Below are 21,003 nucleotides of genomic sequence, written 5' to 3' on the forward strand. Positions count from 1 at the left end.
GTATGGAAAGAACCCAAATGCCCATCAATGGATGAATGGATAAAGAAGATGTAGTATATACAATGAAGTAGTACTCAGCAATCAAAAGGAAAGAAATCTTGCCATTTGCAACTACATGGATGGAACTGGAGGGTATTATGTTAAGTGAAATTAGTCAGAGAAAGACAAATATCATATGGCTTCACTCATAAGAGGACTTTAAGAGACAAAACAGATGAACTTAAGGGAAGGAAAACCAAAATATAAACATAGGGAGAGGGACAAAGCATAAGACTCTTACATATAGAGAACAAACAGAGGGTTACTGGAGGGGTTGTGGGAGGGGGGATGGGCTAAATGGGTAAGGGACATTAAGGAATCTACTCCTTAAATCATTGTTGCACTATATGCTAATTTGGATGTAAATATAAAAAAAATAAAATTAAGAAACAAAAAAAAAGTTTCAGCTGAAATGGGCTGTTACTATAAGCACAAATTAGAATTTGTTGTTTCTCTTATCTGTAACATGAAGTAGGATATGGATAATGTATGATGACCAACTAACCAGCATATTTTCATTTACCCATTATTGTGGTTTAGTTGTCTTTTCTGTGGAGTCAGTGCTATGTAGCCATTTGGTAAAGATACAATTGCTGGTGACAGAAATAAATGGGAATAGGGTATTTTCAAAAAGATATATTAAATATATTAATAGTAATGGACTCACAACCCAAATTCTTAATGCATATTCACTTGGATTGAATTGTTTCATTTTTAGGATGTAACAATTGAATTTCATTTAGTACACTGACAAAAAACTATGTCATCTATACTATATGAGTATAAAGTGGACTGGATAAAGCTGCAAATAAATATAATTATTTTATAGCACTACAATTCTCAGTGATCCTAATTTTATATATGTGATAGCTTCTAATTCAATCAGGATCAGCTATATTCCATATTAGTTTGTCTGTTAAAATCCATGCATTGTACTAGAAAAAGAAGCATTAACTTAGTAAAATAAATTTCACTAGTTTTAGTTCAGTAACTTTGAAAACAAAAGTGTTATAGAGGAAGAGTCTTTGGATAATTTTGTTTCTTACATAATTCCTCAGAACTGTAAAGACTTATTGCAACCCTCTGCTCTTTTCTTTATGCTCTCAGTGAGAGCCCAAATTCATCATTGGTTCATTTTTACATGTGCATTCAGAAGGCATCATTTATTGCTGTTGTTTGAAAGTCACTTTACAGACTCTCAGAAGAGAAATCACCTGCCCCTACCTAGACACAATCTCTCATTTGACAGTTTTGAAAGCCACAATTCAGTATAAATGTCCAAGTGTTCTACCAGGAAAGAAGGCTGTAAAGGCTCCACTGTAAACCTTGTTCTATCTTGAATTGATTTCTTACTGGTGTATATGGATGGTTGGTTTTGATCTTTTACAGATGACTGGTCAAAAAAGCAGACTAGAATGATGTTCAGAATAAATCAAGACCAACCCATTAAGATGTTTAACTTATTAAGGATAAATAACATCATTGTGAACAGATATATTTTGGGTATCCAGTGTTTCTATTTTCTAGCTTAGGAATGACTTATTGCATGAATTACAAATCAGTTACTTTTCTGGATTTTGGTTTGTTATATTTGAAAAATGAAGAAAATACAAGATTCCTATCTCAAAAAGAAATAACACTTTTGAGCTAGTTTTGAACACTCTGAGCAATGTGGGCACATCATTTTCTCCTCTCTCATCAGTATTAATTAAAAGAAGTATGTTGTACATACTCATGTAGCACATCCTAATTCTAAATAATTTGCTTCTTAGTGCCAAATGGAATATCCAAAGTCTATTGTGTGTGTTTTTCCATTATTAACTTTTTAAAAATATTTAAAATGTAAAACAATGTGACACATGTGTAAATTACAAATAATAATAATATAAATGTCAGTGAACCCACCTTGCAACTCGAGAACTAAAACATTATCAACAATTTGCATTTTTTATGTGTCCATTCCTTTTCCTATATTTCTGCTTCCCTGCCAAAGGTAAGCGCTCCTCCAAATTTTGTGTTTAACTTCTTACAGTTTTTTTACACTGCTTATTTGAAATGAAATATTTATGTTTAGAAGCAACTTAGAAAATTATAGAATGCCTGAGCTTGAATGAACCTGTGAGAACATTCAGCTCCACTCCATCATTTTATGTAAAGGGAAATTGAGACCCATAGGAGGCAGAATGAAGATGTCTGGCTTTTGGGTGGGAATTTTATCATCAGTTGGAAGGTGGGAAATATACTAATTATCTATGAGTTTACTATCTATCCAGTAATAACTGCAATCATAACAATTGATACTAAAATACTCAACAATAGGTAGAGAACACGGAAGATGGCGGTGTAGGAGGACACTGGGCTAACTAATCATTTAGATTCCACCCACATCGGACTAAATAACCCAGAAAACCACCAGAAGACTAAAAGAACCAACTCTCTGGAGCCAAGCGTAGACAAGAGGCTCACATAAGAGGGTAGGAAGGGCGGAGAGGCGGTGCGCCCTACACGGACCGACAGGAGGGAGCCGGGGCAGTGGAGGGGCAGCCCACCTGACAAGGCAGAGCCCCCGAGTCTGGCATGCAAAAGCAGAGGGGCCCAACTGTGTGAGTTCTGACAGCCAGCGGGACTTAACATCTGGAATGTTAAAAGTGAACACCTCTGCCCTTGGAGAGTGGGGAGAGCAAGAGGACACTGGGAAGACAGAGCTCAGGTCAGCAGGGAACAAAGGCTCTTGCAAGCGCCATTTTCTTCTCCCACCCCCCAGGCAAAATCCCAAAGGGAACCAGTTCTCATCACCCAACTTGCTTGCACCACGCAAACACCCAATGCTCTTCTTCTGTGCATCCATCTCTCTGATGGGTCTGCCTCCCTTCTGGTGCTGCAGGACCCCTACAGCAGGGGTCCACCAATGGCAAAACCAGCTAAGCTTGCCCCTCCCACCCCTGTGCACCTTGCAGATCCACCCCAGCTAATACGCCACATCCCATCAAATCAGCACCACAAGCCTGGCAGTATGCAACTAGCCCAGAAAGGGGCCACACCACTCTACAGTGAGTCCTGACCCTGGGGGAGGGGAAGATAAGGTACACACCAGTCTGACTGTGGCCCCAGTGGTGGGCTGGGCGCAGACATTGGGTCTGACTATGGCCCTGCCCACCAAAACAAGTGACTCTGGACAACCTGGAAAGTGTACTGCAGTTTGGAGCCACCCTAGGGACTACCCAAAATGATGAAACAGAAGAACTCTCCTCAAAAGAAACTCCAGGAAGTAGTGACAGCTAACAAATTGATCAAAAACGATTTAAACAATACAACAGACGAAGAATTTAGAATAATAGTCATAAAATTAATCACTGGACTTGAAAAAAGCATAGAGGACAGCAGACAATCTATTCCTACAGAGATCAAGGGACTAAGAAATAGTCATGAGGAGCAAAAACATGCTATAAATGAGGTGCAAAATAAAATGGAGGCGGCCATAGCATGGATTAAAGAATCAGAGGAGAGAATAGGTGAATTTGAATATAAAATTATGGGAAAAGAAGAAGCTGAAAAAAAGAGAGATAAAAAAATCCAAGAGTATGAGGGGAGAATTAGAGAACTAAGTGATGCAATCAAATGGAACAATATCCATATAATAGGAATTCCAGAAGATGAAGAGACAGAGAAAGGGGCTGAAGGTGTACTTTAACAAATCAGAGCTGAGACTTACCTGATCTAGGGAAAGAAAAATTCATTGAAATCCAAGAGGCACAGAAAACTCCCTTCAGACATAACTTGAACCAATCTGCACAACATATCATAGTGAAACTGGCAAAATACAAGGATAAAGAAAAAATTCTGAAAACAGCTAGGGATAAACACGCTCCAACATATAAAGGGAGACCTATAAAACTAGTGGCAGACCTATCTACTGAAACTTGGCAGGCCAGAAAGGAATGGCAGGAAATCTTCAATGTGGCAAACAGGAAAAATATGCAGCCGAAAATCCTTTATCCATCAAGTCTGTCATTCAGAATAGAAGGAGAGATAAAGGTCTTCCCAAACAAAAACTGAAGGAATTCATTACCACTAAACCAGCACTACAAGAGATCCTAAAGGGGATTCTGTGAGTTAAATGTTGCAAGGACCACAAAGTACCGGAGACATCACTACAAGCACGAAACATACAGACATCACACTGACTCTAAACTCATATCTTTCAATAATAACACTGAATATAAATGGACTAAATGCTCCAACCAAAAGACATAGGGTCTCAGAATGGATAATAAATCAAGACCCATCTATTTGCTGTCTACAAGAGACTCATTTTAGACCTGAGGACACCTTCAGACTGAAAGTGAGGGGATGGAGAACTATCTATCATGCTACTGGAAGTCAAAAGAAAGCTAGAGTAGCCATACTTATATCAGACAAACTAGACTTTAAATTAAACAAAGATTGTAACAAAATTGTAGAGATTAAACAAGAGATTAAACAAAATTGTAACAAGAGATGAAGAAGGGCATTATATAATAATTACAGGGTCTATCCATCAGGAAAAGCTAACAATTAAAAATGTCTATGTGCCTAACATGGGAGCCCCCAAATATATAAAACAATTAATCACAAACATAAGCAACCTTATTGATAAGAATGTGGTAATTCCAGGGGATTTTAACACCCCACTTACACCAATGGATAGATCATCTAGACACACGGTCAATAAAGAAACAAGGGCCCTGAATGATACATTGGATCAGATGGACTTGACAGATATATTTAGAACTCTGCATCCCAAAGCAACAGAATATACTTTCTTCTCGAGTGCACATGGCACATTCTCCAAGATAGATCACATACTGGGTCACAATAAACAACCCTTCATAAGTATAAAAAAATTGAGATCATACCATGCACACCCTCAGACCGCAATGCTATGAAGCTTGAAATCAACCACAGGAAAAAGTCTGGAAAACCTCCAAAAGCATGGAGGTTAAAGAACACCTTACTAAAGAATGAATGGGTCAACCAGGCAATTAGAGAAGAAATATAAAAAAATATATGGAAACAAATGAAAATGAAAATACAGTAATCCAAACGCTTTAGGACACAGCAAAGGCAGTTCTGAGAAGAAAATACATTGCAATCCAGGCCTATCTCAAGAAACAAGAAAAATCCCAAATACAAAATCTAACAGCACAACTAGAGGAAATAGAAGAAGAACAGCAAAGACACCCTAAACCCAGCAGAAGAAGAGAAATAATAAAAATCAGAGAAGAAATAAACAATATAGAATAAAAAAAAACTGTAGAGTATATCAATGAAACCAAGCATTGGTTTTTTGAAAACATAAATAAAATTGATACACCTCTAGCCAGGCTTCTCAAAAAGAAAAGGGAGATGACCCAAGTAGATAAAACATGAATGAAAATGGAATTATTACAACCAATCCCTTAGAAATACAAGCAATTATCAAGGAATACTATGAAAAATTATATGCCAGCAAACTGGAAAACCTGGAAGAAATGGACAAATTCCTAAGCACCCACATACTTCCAAAACCCAAACAGGAAGAAATAGAAAACTTGAATAGACCCATAACAGCAAAGAAATTGAATCAGTTATCAAAAATCTCCAATGAATAAGAGTCCATGACCAGAAGCCTTCCCTGGGGAATTCTACCAGACATTTAAAGCAGAGATAATACCTATCCTTGTCAAGCTGTTCCAAAAAATAGAAAGGGAAGGAAAACTTCCAGACTCATTCTATGAAGCCAGCATTACTTTGATTCTGGAACCAGAAAGAGACCCAGCGAAAAAAGAGAACTACAGGCCAATATCCATGATGGATATGGATGCACAAATTCTCAATAAGGTACTCGCAAATCAAATTCAACAGCATATAAAAAGAATTATTCACCACGATAAAGTGGGATTCATTCCTGGGATGCAGGGATGGTTCAACATTCACAAATTGATGTGATACATCACATCAATAAAAGAAAAGATAAGACCATAGGATCCTGTCAATCGATGCAGAAAAAGCATTTGACCAAATTAGCATCCTTTCCTAATAAAAACCCTCGAGAAAGTCGTGATAGAAGAAACATACTTAAACATCATCAAAGCCATTTATACAAACACCACAGCTAATATGATCCTCAATGGGGAAAAACTGAGAGCTTTCCCCCTGAGATCAGGAATAGGACAGGGATGTCCACTCTCACCGCTGTTGTTTAACATAGTGTTGGAAGTGCTAGCATCAATAATCAGACAACAAAAGGAAATCAAAGGCATCAAAATTGGCATAGATGAATTCAAGCTTTTACTTTTTGCAGATGACATGATACTATACATGGAAAATCCGATAGACTCCACCAGAAGTCTGCTAGAACTGATACGTGAATTCAGCAAAGTCGCAGGATACAAAATCAATGTACAGAAATCAGTTGCATTCTTATACACTAATAATGAAACAACAAAAAGACAAATAAAGAAACTGATCCCATTCACAAATTGCACCAAGAAGCATAAAATACCTAGGAATAAACCTAAGCAAAGATGTAAAAATCTGTATGCTGAAAACTATAGGAAGCTTATGAAGGAAATTGAAGAAGATACATAGAAATGAAAAAACATTCCATGGTCAGGGATTGGAAGAATAAATATTGTTAAAATGTCAATACTACCCAAAGCTATCTACACATTCCATGAAATCCCAATCAAAATTGCACCAGCATTCTTCTCGAAGCTAGAACAAGCAATCCTGAAATTTGTATGGAACCACAAAAGAACCCGAATGGCCAAATATTGAAGAAGACCTAAGTGGAAGGCATCTCAATTCCAGACTTTAGCCTCTACAACAAAGCTGTAATCATCAAGACGGCATGGTATTGGCACAAAAATAGAGACATAGACCAATGGAATATAATAGAGACTCCAGAATTGGACCCACAAACGTATGGCCAACTAATCTTTGACAAAGCAGGGAAGAATATCCAATGGATAAAAGTCAGTCTCTTTAACAAATGGTGCTGGGAGAACTGGACAGAAACATGCAGAAGCTTGAAACTAGACCACTTTCTTACACCATTCACAAAAAAAACCTCAAAATGGATAAAGGACCTGAATTTGAGACAGGAAACCATCAAAATCCTAGAGGAGAAAACAGAAAAAAAACCTCTCTGACCTCAGCTGCAGCAATTTCTTACTTGACACGTCTCCAAAGGCAAGGGAATTAAAAGTAAAAATGAACTATTGGGACCTCATCAAGATAGAAAGCTTCTGCACTGCAAAGGAAACAGTCACCAACACTAAAAGGCAACTGACAGAATGGGAAAAGATATTTGCAAATGGCATATTGGACAAAGGGCTAGTATCCAAAATCTATAAAGAACTCACCAAACCCCACACCTGAAAAACAAATAATCCAGTGAAGAATGGGCAGACAACATGAATAGACACAAGATATCCAGATGGCCAACAGGCACATGAAAATATGATCATTGTCACTCCTCATCAGGGAAATACAACTCAAAACCACACTCAGATACCACCTCTAGCCAGTCAGAGTGGCCAAAATGAACAAATTAGGGGACTACAGATGCTGGAGTGGATGTGGAGAAATGGGAACCCTCTTGCACTCTTGGTGGGAATGCCAACTGGTGCAGCTACTCTGGAAAACAGTGCGGAGGTTCCTCAAAAAATTAAAAATTGATCTATCCTCTGACCCAGCAACAGCACTGCTAGGAATTTATCCAATGAATACAGGAGTGCTGATGCATAGGGGAACTTGCACCCCAATGTTTATAGCAGCACTTTCAACAATAGCCAAATTATGGAAAGAGCCTATATTTCCATCAACTGATGAGTGGAGAAAGAATTTGTGGTTTATATACACAATGGAATACTATGTGGCAATGAGGAAGAATGAAACAGGGCCTTTTGTAGCATCCTGGATGGAACTGGAGAGTGTTATGCTATGTGAAATAAGTCATACAGAGAAAGACAGATACCATATATTTTCACTCTTATGTGGATCCTGAGAAACTTAACAGAAGACCATGGGGGAGGGGAAGGAAAAAAAAGAGGTTAGAGAGGGAGGGAGCCAAAACATAAGAGACTCTTAAAAACTGAGAACAAACTGACGGTTGATGGGGGTGGGAGTGAGGGGAGGGTGGGTGATGGGTATTGAGGAGGGCGCTTGTTGGGATGAGCACTGTGTGTTGTATGGATACCAAGTTGATAATAAATTTCATTTAAAAATAATAAAAATAAAGTACTCAACAATAAAACATAAAACTTCTGCACAGTGAAGGAAATAATCAGCAAAACTAAAAGGCAACTTATGGAATGTGAGAAGATATTTGCAAATGACATACCTGATAAAGGGTTTGTATCCAAAATCTATAAAGAACTTATCAAAGTAAATATCAAAAAACAAAAAATGGGTAGAAGATATGAATAGAAAATTTTCCAAAGAAGACATCCAGATGGCTAACAGACACATGAAAAATGCTCAAGATCCCTCATCATCAGGGAAATACAAGTCAAAATCACAACGAGATACCCCCTCACACCTATCAGAATGACTGAAATTAACAACATAGGAAACAGTGGATGTTAACAAGGATACAGAAAAATGGAATCCTCTTACACCATTGGTGGGAATGGAAACTGGTGTAGCCACTCTACAAAGTAGTGTTGAGGTTCCTCAAAAAGTTAAATATAGAACCACCCTACAACCCAGCAATCACACTACTAGGTATTATCCCAAAGGATGCAACAATAGTGATTCGAAGGGGCACATGCACCGTGATGTTTTTGGAGCATTATGAACAATAACCAAGTTATGGAAAGACCCCAAATGTCCATTAACTGATGAATGGATAAAGAAGATGTGGTATATACACACAATGGAATATTAGCCATCAAAAAAAGAATGAAATCTTGCAATTGTCGATGATGTGGATGGAGCTAGAGTATATTATGCTAAGTGAAACCAGTCAGAGATTATGCTGAGTGAAATCAGTCAGAGAAAGCAAATACCATATGATTTCAGTAATATATGGAATTTAATAAACAAAACAGATGAACATAAAGGAAAGGGGAAGAAAAGGATAGGGAGGCAAACCATAAGAAACTCTTAACTATAGAGAACAAACTGAGAGTTGATGGAAGGTTATGGGGGTGAGAGTCTAAATGGGTGATCGTTTGTGATGAGCACTGGTTGTTGTATGTAAGTGATGAATCACTAAATTCTACTCCTGAAATCAGTAGTATACTATATGTTAACTAACTAGAATTTAAATAAAATCTTAAATAAATAAATAAATAAATACCATCTTGGAAGGAGAATCATTTTCTAAGATTATAAAATTAAAGAAAAATAATAATAAAACTAGGTGCTGTGGTTCTCAAATCAGCATTCTTTGTAATTTAAAAATATAAGAATTGGGACACCTGGGTGGCTCAGTCGTTTAAGCAACCAACTTCAGCTCAGGTCATGATCTCATGTCTTGTGAGTTCCAGCCACGCGTCAGGTTCTGTGCTGACAGCTCAGGTCCTGGAGCCTGCTTCAGGTTCTGTGTCTTTCTCTCTGTCCCTCTGCTGTTTGCACTCTGTTTCTCTCTCTCTCAAAAATAAATAAACATTTAAAAAAAATTTAAATATAAGAATTATGCAATAACATATTTACAGAAAAACTGCCTATAAATCAAAAGTGTATATATTGTGCCTTAGTCTCTGAATTCTATTATATATCTGGAATATCAGCCCTACTAAAAACTTTAAAATTTGCAGTAAATTCTTTTAAAAGGCACATCTCATTGAAATATAATTTATTTTTCTATTTTTTTTTAATATTTATTTTTGGAGAGATATAGAGACAAAGCGCAAGTGGGGGAGGAATGAGATAGAGAGAGAAACAGAATCCGAAGCAGGTTCCAAGCTCTGAGCTGTCAGCAGAGCCTGACACGGGGTTAGAACTCATTAACCATGAGTTCATGATCTGGCAGAAGTCATACTGTTAAGTGGCTGAGCCACCCAGGCGCCGTGAAAAATAATTTCTAATGAAAATATTAAGCTTTTCTGATTTTCTTTAGAATTATATTACTGCATACATTAAATAGTATGGTGAAAAGATAAAGAGTGTGTGTGTGTGTATGTGTGCGTGTGTGTGTGTACACACAATGACTGTATTGAACTTATGCAGTAATATAATTCTAAAGAAAACTAAAGCAGATATACATATATACAGGTAATATATGTATATATATACATATATATGTATATATATATATATACACACACATACATATATACATATACACACATACATACATACACAACACACCACAATGTGTTTCTAGTTACTTATCAACTGAGGCTATTTTAACTGGAGCTTCTTACTCTCCTAATGATGAAATTAAAGGGATTCTGAATTCTTTTGTAAATTGAAGCTTCAATATTTGATTTATCTGTTCTTTAATTTATAGTTTTGTCCACAGTTCGATATCACTAATTTGCGTTAATGGGGAGGTAGTCTGAAATACAGACCAGAACTGACCAATAGAACTTTCTCTAGTGATGAAAATGATTTTTCATGATGTCCAACATGATAACCACTAGACACCTGTGAGTAATAAAGCACTTGAAATGTGGTTATTGAGGAATTGAATTCTTAATTTTATTTATTTAAATAATTTAAATAGCAACATGTGGCTAATGGCTACCACATTGCACAGCTCATAAAAACTCAAATGATTAGTTTGGTTATATTCAAGAGATAAGGATGTAACCATTAAGAGTCACCCTACTCTTATGTGGATCCTGAGAAACTTAACAGGAACCCATGGGGGAGGGGGAGGAAAAAAGAAAAAAAAAAGAGGTTAGAGTGGGAGAGAGCCAAAGCATAAGAGACTGTTAAAAACTGAGAACAAACTGAGGGTTGATGGGGGGTGGGAGGGAGGAGAGGGTGGGTGATGGGTATTGAGGAGGGCACCTTTTGGGATGAGCACTGGGTGTTGTATGGAAACCAATTTGACAATAAATTTCATATATTAAAAATAAATAAATAAATAAATAAATAAAGAGTCACCCTACTAGACATGTTTTCCTGAGTTGACAAGCATTTGTAAATAATATTCTCTTTGTTTAACATAAATAATTTTAGCCCAGTTTGTTATGTGAGTGAAACACATAAAAATTGAAAAAGTGTTTATTTTCTTGATACAGCTCTTTTTATAATGTGGTGAGAGATTCATCACCCTACACTCTATTAGTATAGTTACATATTCTAAATTTATTAGTGTAGATTTATTATTTTCTTACATGGACTAAAACAGAGAGGCACACAGTGATATGATTTTTTATTAAACACAAGAAATAATTAGAATAATTTCAATGGCAAAGTAGAAGAAAAGCTACCTTTTGACATACTGGACTTCAAAATATTTAGTTCCTATGATAGCATCTTAACTAAATACCTGGCATAACCATTTTTGTGGTTAGGAAAAGTGATCTTCGAATTAAATTAATCAGTGCCTAAACATCTTTGTGGTTAACTTTTTACTGAATTGCCACTTTCATTTAGGAAGCATAATAATGAGGGGTGGCTGGGTGGCTCAGTTGGTTAAGCATCCAACTTTGGCTCAGGTCATGATCTTGCAGTTTGTGAGTTTGAGCCCCTCATCAGGCTCTGTGCTGACAGCTCAGAGCCTGGAGCCTGCTTCGGATTCTGTGTCTCCTCCTCTCTCTGCCCCTCCCACGTTCATGCTCTGCTTCTCTCTGTCTCTCAATAATAAATAAACATTAATTTTTTAAAGGAAGCATAATAATGACAATGATGACCTTAATATCATTATGTAAACTTCTATCCATGAAAATATTGTTTTTTCCAATCTCTAAAGATCCATTAGAGCTGGTTTGTAAAGCAGGCCATACTTTTTCATTGAAAACTCTCAAAAATAATGCTATTTTTCATACTATATTCCTAAAATTAGAAGAGAAGTTTCTTTCATTGACTCTGAAGAGTTCTTTTGGCTTCTAATCATATAAAAAAGAAAACATTGCTCTTATGTCCTAAACACTGGACCATAATTAAGGTAAAAGAAATCCTCACTGTACTCATGTTGTAAACAGTAGCCTGACATCAACTGAAAACAAGGAAATGGGGTTGTAGGGTAGATTAGTCCTAAAGTATAGCAGGTGCAGTAGTCCTGTGTGATACAGACATTGAGAACATGTTAAAACAACTTTACCAAAACAACTTACTCAGTTATCAGAAATGAAAAGTTAATTATCAAGGTTTAATAAGTGCAAGAGCTTTGTGAAATGTGTATTTGTCATTATGGTTAATTTGCACATACCTCACTGACGAAAAGGCCAGGGGAGCTAGGCCAAGAACACAGCTGTACAGGCAGCTCAACTAATTGCCTCTCCATCCTCAACCTCATTTATCTTTATTTCTTCCCAATTATACCAAATTATCAATAGTCTCTGTTGTATCAGAGTCTTAATCCCCTTTACTCAGGCAGCATTACATAGTGGCAGATGGATTCTTGGAGGGAGTTGGAGTAAATAGCCATGAAATGCCACCTCTGGCAGATGGCACTGCTCACAAGAAATGAGACAAAATATTTGGAATTTGTAACTGAGCATTGGTATGAAGATGCAAGCTGTTAATATTTTTTTAAGATAATCAAGGTGCTACCTGGTAAAAATGTAACCTATATTTTAAAGAAAAAATACAAAGGTTCAGGTGTTCACATCTCAAAAGATAATATGTTTTTAGATGGTATATTCCCACTGAGTACTGTAGCCATGAAGTCCTTTCATGCCATTATATCTTATGATAATAAATGGCCTATTTTCATTTGAAACAAAGAACAGATATTCTGAATTCAAAGATATAATATCATTTATTTTTCTCTCCTATCAAATAACAGACTGTGAAATATTATTGTATCTACTGCCAGATTGAAAATATGCTTCAAAATTTAAAAACAAACTGAACATAAAAAAGAAAAAAACATCGTGATAAAACAGTTTGGAAACGTAAATTCTCTATTTGGTTAAAATAAGTCATTTTTATATCACTTACAAAATATCAGTAATAGAAATCTAAAAAAAATTCTTTTCATTTGATCAACAAATTTTGTTGATTTGCCAAAATAAGTACATAGCAAGTATGTTTTTTTATGAATTTAATATTCAGAAGCATATTATCTATACATATTATTACATAGATACAATGGCTGAAACAAATGATAAATAAATGACAGTAACTTTTAAAATGAAATGTGAAATAGTAAAATAGGTCACTTTAGTGTATTTTATTTTCAAGCCAAATATATTTTAACAAGAGCTAGTGGATATTTCTTTGACCTTTTCTATAACACAGTGCTGCTTAAGGAGTAGGTATCTCTTTGTCATACACACTGGATGCTGAATTCAATAGAATTACCACAAATTTTATCCCGTTTGTCAGTGACACAGAAGGGGGAAAGTGGACAAAACTATGAAGCTGCTGGATTCCTTGGTATCCACAGTTCCAATTCTCTATGTCCTTTTATATACTCCCCCCCCGCCAGCCTTTTTAAGTTTTATTTATTTATTTAGAAAGAGAAATAGCATGAGCAGGGGAAGGGCAGAGAGACATGGAGAGAATCCCAAGCAGGATCTGCGTCATCGTCATGGAGCCTGATGCAGGGCTCAATCCCAGGAACCCTGAGATCATGACCAGAGCCAAAAATCAAGTCAGCTGCTTAAGCAACTGAGCCACCCAGGAGCCCCTTATACATTTCTTCTTAAGCTACTCCTGGGCAACTGTATCTTACACCATTGTCTATCTTCTACACTGACCTATCCAAGTTATATCCTGTAAATATTCCTTCTCATCTCAATTTCTTCAATAGTTTAAATTTTTCATGTTCACTTTATAAAATGTTCCTAGACTGCATGAAGTAAACATGTGTGAATCGAGCTGTTAATTGAGCTTGGAAAATAATAATTTCTAGCATTTTCTCCCCAAACTTACTGTTGAGGTTTCTTAATTTGAAACCAAAATTCCAAGGCTACTTTGTATTGTACACTGTTAACTTGGGTCAGTTTAGGAAATTTGTGTGAAAACATAAGTATAAATTGTCCTGACACTGATCTATCAAAAGTTCATCCCACTTTTATTTATAGTTTGGATCTGTGCTGTGTTCTATTCTACAGCCTGGGAAAAACATATTATTACTGTAGACAGACTAATGCAAAACATATTGTAGACAAATCCAAACTTTTGAGATGCCTATAGTATTATAATGTCAATAACTCTGGAGCTACTATTATTTTATAAAATTTTGAAAAGTTAGTTTAAACTGTTTAAATGTTTATTTTTTGAGAGAGAAGGAGAGGGAATGAGCAGGGTAGGGTCAGAGAGAGAGGGAGACAAAGAATCTGAAGCAGGCTCCAGGTTCTGAGCTGTCAGCACAGAGCTGGACATGAGTCTTGAACCCATGAACTGTGAGATCATGACCTGAGCCAAAGTCAGACACTCAACAAACTGAGCCAACCAGGCACCCCAAAAAGTTAGTTTTAAAATGTAACATAAATTCTTTGCTTTCATTGTGAGGCATAGGTGATGTTATTTTTTTTTTCCAAATGTATTCATCATGCCTGATTGTCATCCTTGGAAACAAAAGTTTGTAAATTGGCCAGACATTTTTTGCTACCTTTGATGCATTGCCAGCCCTAATAAACTGAGTCTGTGTGGTTTGCCAGTGCATATTTAACTCTTAATCCTTACAAGAATGAGTCTGAGCTTAATAGTGGTTATGTGTTGGGATTTAGTAGGCTGTGAACAATAAATAAAGAATCCCATTTAAATATAAATTGAATTATGCAACTGAATAGGCAAAATAGACTCATTTGTTTACATTCTTTTCCTTCCTTTCTGAGCATACTATATTACCATGAAAAGACCAATTCAAATAATTCAATAATGTAAACATTCAATTTTGATTTAAAAATTCCAAATATATTAAATTATATTAGTTTGAAGATCAATTTTGTCCCTCCATATATTGCTGAAATTGAAAATGAATATTGAAACATAACTAAAAGTTTCTAAATTTTTTCTAAATTTTGCACTGCTCCTTAGAAACTAAAACTTGTTAAATTAACTAAGAATAATCTGGTTCTTATTGCAGAATATATAATCATATTTTTGAAACATTTACCTGTTATATATATGTATGTGTATGTGTAGTAAAAAAATTGCACCTGAATTATTAACATATTAATTATTTTTACACAGTATTTTATTTCTTTCTTTGAAAAAAGAATAATCTGGAATCAAAGTCTCAGACTTTTTTTTTTTTTTTTTTTTTTTTTTTTTACTAACCTGCCTATGGTGCTTTGAATAGCCATTTGGAGAGCAAATAAATAGTGCTTCTCCTTGATCACTTGAAAATTTAGTGGGTATCTTAACTACATTCACCAATTATTTTCTTTAAAAAGTCTTTAGTGGCTTTTCCAACAAGTACATTTATTTTAATTATTTAATTCATAATGACTGATTTCTCTTGATTTTAAAACAGGATATTTCTTTATTTCGGACTCAAGTTCATACAGAGTTGAGATTATGTGTTTCACACTCAAATCTGTATGTATGTCTGACTCCATTCCATCATGCTTGGTAGAGTTTTTTTGAATTTGTTTCTTTATTATATGGTAAACATATGATATCAAAAGAATGCATCTTTGAAAAGGATGTGGGTTTCTTTTTTTTTCATTAAAAAAAAAAACAGTCTTATTTATAATGTCTGTCTAGTGCACTTCATCCAAAATAATTCCAGTTGGTTAAATAGAGGTTGGAAATTGAAGTTAAAAATCTATCTATGTAGTTCTTTCTATTTAAGATATTTCTGTTGCATTTTGATTTAGATATATTTTCATTACTTTAAGCCCATGACTTTTAGCATCTTTTTCTGAAAATTAAAAAAAAAGTTTTGACAGTTGTATTGGATGCAGTAATGCTAACTTTTTCACCTGAATTATTCTTTTTAACTGTGGCACTAGACATTATATGACCTGTCCTCTTTTCAAAAGTGATTGACTTTCAAGAAATGCCATTTTTCCCACTCTTTTCTTTTCAGGCATCAACTTGACTTTTTCCTCTTGATGCTTTATAACCTCACCCTTGTTTTCAAAATACAGAGAAAATAATACCCAGAGGTAGCATACATGGCTCATATATATATATTTTAAGACTTCCTTTTAAAAAAGGGACCTGAATACAAAAGTGGTTTTCTGCCTACTTCCAATTGAGAGGTTATCTTTGAAGGACTCCCATTTCATGACATAGATCTGTTCAGTACAGATCTCAATTAGTCTTATAAGCCACTTTTTCTTTTTCTTTTTTTTTAAATGTATGTCAATATGATTAAAATCACATACTTTCGTTTAATAATGTCAAAGGTTTAACAAAATACTTAATTGAAATTCACAGCATTAAACATGTTTTTAGTTATTCAATGTTATTCACAGCCTGATTCTGATGTGAGAAAGTCAATGTAGTGACAATAGAAAGCAAAATCAGAAACTACCACTATTTCAATTTTCTTCACAAATGCCTCATTTTGCTCCTCTGAGTTGAAACAGTATTATGCACATTCACAACCAAAGCTTCAGTTAAAAGTATTTACGTCAATATGCCTTCTACGAACAATGTTGACAATAGTGGTTTAGTGTGCCTGTTCTGGAGCTTATTTTTGTTTGCTGTTTGGTTAATGGCTGTGTGAGCTTGGACAAAGTACTTAATTTTGGGGCACAAGCTTTTTTTTTTCTTTAAAGTGTGATTATGGTACCTACCATTTAGAGTTGTTGTGAGGACTAGATGAATACTGTTTGGCACATATCAACTTCTCAATGTGCTTTGAACATTTTTCTGGCACATTTTAGGAGCTTAATAAATATGATTACCACTACCATATGATATTAGACTTATATATTGTAATTTATTTTCTAAGTAGTGACCCATAACTACTAAATGTAGTGTTAATTACTCAACATGGTGATAAAGTGCATTTATGAACCTCTTTTTTTAGTGCAAGCCAGTTTAATTCACAAATATGTGTGTCACAAGGAATACTAGAAAAAATTGTTTAAAACAATAAGTGAGCACATAGATCAGTGAGAAGTCTTTCACCACCATAAAAATTAAAAAAAAAAAAAACTAACAAACACTAAAAGCACATGGTTGAATGATGACAGAAACTAAGTTATTTCCATCCTCCCAATTCCCCAGCTTCAGTGAGATGTCCAGTGGTTTCTACTGGAACACTAACACTCTGAGGCCTAGCAAATATGTTTTCACAAAGTAATGATTATGGAAAAATAAACATTCTGTTTTCTGATCAAACCCAATTAAAGGAAAATCTAACTCAGGATAAAGACCACTTGTGATGCTTATATTTCCTGCTCACCTGCTATTGTGTAAATTCTTTATTTAATATATATATTTATATATTATATATATATATAATATGTATAGTATACATATAAATAGATACAAATATATACATTTAATTTAATTTAATTTTTTTTAAATTTACATCCAAATTAGTTAGCATTTAGTGCAACAATGATTTCAGGAGTAGATTCCTTAGTGCCCCTTACCCATTTAGGCCATTCCCCCAACCACAACCCCTCTAGTAACCCTCAGTTTGTTCTCCATATTTATGAGTCTATTCTGTTTTCTCCCCTCCATGATTTTATATCATTTTTTTTTCCCTTCCCTTATGTTCACCTGTTTTGTCTCCTAAGATCCTCATATGAGTGAAGCCATGTGATATTTGTCTTTCTCTGACTGACTAATTTCACTTAGTGTAATCCCCTCCAGTTCCATCCACATAGTTGCAAATGGCAAGATTTTATTTCTTCTGATTGCCAAGTAATACTCCATAGTATATATATACCACATCTTCTTTATCCATTAATCAGTTGATGGACATTTGGGCTCTTTCCATACTTTCGCTCTTGTTGATAGTGCTGCTATAAACATTGGTGTGTATATATCCCTTCGAAACAGCACACCTGTATCCCTTGGATAAATGCCTAGTAGTGCAATTGCTGGGTCGTAGGGTAGTTCTATTTTTATTTTTTTCAGGAACCTCCATACTGTTTTCCAGAGTGGCTACACCAGCTTGCACTCCCACCAGCAATGAAAAAGAGATCCTCTTTCTTCACATCCTCACCATCTGTTGTTGCCTGAATTGTTAATGTTAGCCATTCTGACAGGTGTAAGGTGGTATCTCATAGTGGTTTTGATTTGTTTTGCCCTGATGATGAGTGATTTTGAGCATTTTTTCATGTGTCGGGTGGACTTCTGGATGTCTTCTTTGGAGAAGTGTCTATTCATGTCTTTTGCCCATTTCTTCACTGGATTGTTTGTTTTTTGGGTGTTGAGTTTGATCATTTCTTTATAGAATTTGGATACTAACTCTTTATCTGATATGTTCTTTGTAAATATCTTCTCCCATTCTGTCGGTTGCCTTTTAGTTTTGCTGATTGTTTCCTTTGCTGTGCAGAAGATTTTTATTTTGATGAGGTCCCAGTAGTTCATTTTTGCTTTTGTTTATCTTGCCTCTGGGGACGTGTTGAGTAAGAAGTTGCTGTGGCCAAGATCAAAGAGGTTTTTGCCAGTTTTCTCCTCAAGGATTTTGACAGCTTCCTGTCTTAATTGAGGTCTTTCATCCATTTTGAGCTTATTTTTGTGTATGGTGTAAGAAAGTGGTCCAGGTTAATTCTTCTGCATGTGGCTGTGCAGTTTTCCCAGCACTACTTGCTGAAGATACTGTCTTTGTTCTATTGGATATTCTTTCCTGCTTTGTCAAAGATTAGTTGGCCATATGTTTGTGGGTCCATTTCTGGGTTCTGTTTTTTGTTCCATTGATATGCGGTCTGTTCTTGTGCCAGTACCATACTGTCTTGATGATTACGGCTTTGTAGTATAGCTTGATCCAGGATTGTGATGCCTTCTGTTACGGTTTTTGTTTTTGAAGATTGCTTTGGCTATTCAGGGTCTTTTCTGGTTTGGTGAAAATTTTACGACTATTTGTTCTACCTCTGTGAAGAATGCTGGTGTTATTTTGATAAGGATTGCATTGAATATGTAGATTGCTTTGGGTAGTATTGACATTATAACAATATATTTTCTTCCTATCCAGGAGCATGGAATCTTTTTCTTTTTTTGTGTGTGTCTCTTCAATTTTTTTCATAAGCTTTCTATAGTTTTCAGTGTATAGATTTTTCATCTCCTTGGTTATATTTATTCCTAGGTATTTTATGTTTTTTTGTGTGTGGAACTGTAAATGGGATCTATTCCTTGATTTATCTTTCTGTCGCTTTATTGTTGGTGTCTAGGAATGCAACTGATTTCTGTGCATTGATTTTAAATCTTGCAACTTTGCTGAATTCATGAATCAGCACTCGCAGTTTTTTTTGGTAGAATGTTTTGGGTTTTCCATGTAGAGTGTCATGTCATCTGGGAAGAGTGAAAGTTTGACCTCCACCTAGCCAATTTGGATGCCTTTTATTTCTTTGTATTGTCTGATTGCAGAGGCTAAGACTTCCAATACTATGTTGAATAACAGTGACTAGAGTGGACATCCCTGTCTTTTCCTGACCTGAGGGGGAAAGGTCTCAGTTTTTCCCCATTGAGGATGGTATTAATGTTGGGTCATTCATATATCGCTTTTATGATCTTGAAGTATGGTCCTTCTTTCCCTACTTTCTTGAGGGTTTTTATCAAGAAAAGATGTTGTATTTTGTCAAATACTTTCTCTGCATCTATTGAGAGGATCAGATGTTTCTTGTCCTTTCTTTTATTGATGTAATGAATCACGTTAATTTTTTTTGCGGATATTGAACCAGCCCTGCATCCCAGGTATAAATCCCACTTGGTCGTGGTGAATAATTTTTTTTCTTTTTTTTTAATTTAATTTAATTTAATTTTTAATTTTTTTTCAACATTTATTTATTTTTGGGACAGAGAGAGACAGAGCATGAATGGGGGAGGGGCAGAGAGAAAGGGAGACACAGAATCGGAAACAGGCTTCAGGCTTCGAGCCATCAGCCCAGAGCCTGATGCGGGGCTCGAACTCCCGGACCGCGAGATCGTGACCTGGCTGAAGTCGGACGCTTAACCGACTGCGCCACCCAGGCCCCCCTTTTTATTTTTTAATATATGAAATTTATTGTCAAATTGGTTTCCATACAACACCCAGTGCTCATCCCAAAAGGTGTCCTCCTCAATACCCATCACCCACCCTCCACTCCCTCCCACCCCCCATCAACCCTCAGTTGGTTCTCAGTTTTTAAGAGTCTCTTATGTTTTGGCTCTCTCCCACTCTAACCTCCTTTTTTCTTTTTTTTTTTCTCTTCCCCTCCTTCATGGTTCTCTGTTAAGTTTCTCAGGATCCACATAAGAGTGAAAACATATGGTATCTGTCTTTTTCTGTATGGCTTATTTCACTTAGCCTAACACTCTCCAGTTCCATCCATGTTGCTACAAAGGGCCATATTTCATTCTTTCTCGTTGCCACGTAGTACTCCATTGTGTATATAAACCACAGTTTCTTTCTCCATTCATCAGTTGATGGAAATATAGGCTCTTTCCATAATTTGGCTATTGTTGAGAATGCTGCTATAAACAATGGGGTACAAGTGACCCTATGCATGAGTACTCCTGTATCCCTTGGGTAAATCCCTAGCAGTGCTATTGCTGGGTCATAGGGTAGGTCTATTTTTAATTTTTTGAGGAACCTCCACACTGTTTTCCCGAGCAGCTGCACCAATGTGCATTCCCACCAACAGTGTAAGAGGGTTCCCATTTCTCCACATGCTCTCCAGCATCTATAGTCTCCTGATTTGTTCATTTTGGCCACTCTGACTGGTGTGAGGTGATATCTGAGTGCGGTTTTGATTTGTG

General features: G+C 35.8%; 1 protein-coding gene across 1 annotated transcript in view; it reads left to right on the forward strand.

Moving 5' to 3' along the window:
- The window catches only part of DACH2 (dachshund family transcription factor 2), an 813,312-nt gene that overhangs the window by 658,855 nt on the left and 133,454 nt on the right, over window positions 1-21,003 (forward strand). The gene's annotated exons all lie outside the window — the stretch shown is intronic.

The sequence above is a fragment of the Prionailurus viverrinus genome, chromosome X (genome assembly GCF_022837055.1).
Source record: "Prionailurus viverrinus isolate Anna chromosome X, UM_Priviv_1.0, whole genome shotgun sequence".
Classification (NCBI taxonomy): Eukaryota; Metazoa; Chordata; class Mammalia; order Carnivora; family Felidae; genus Prionailurus; species Prionailurus viverrinus.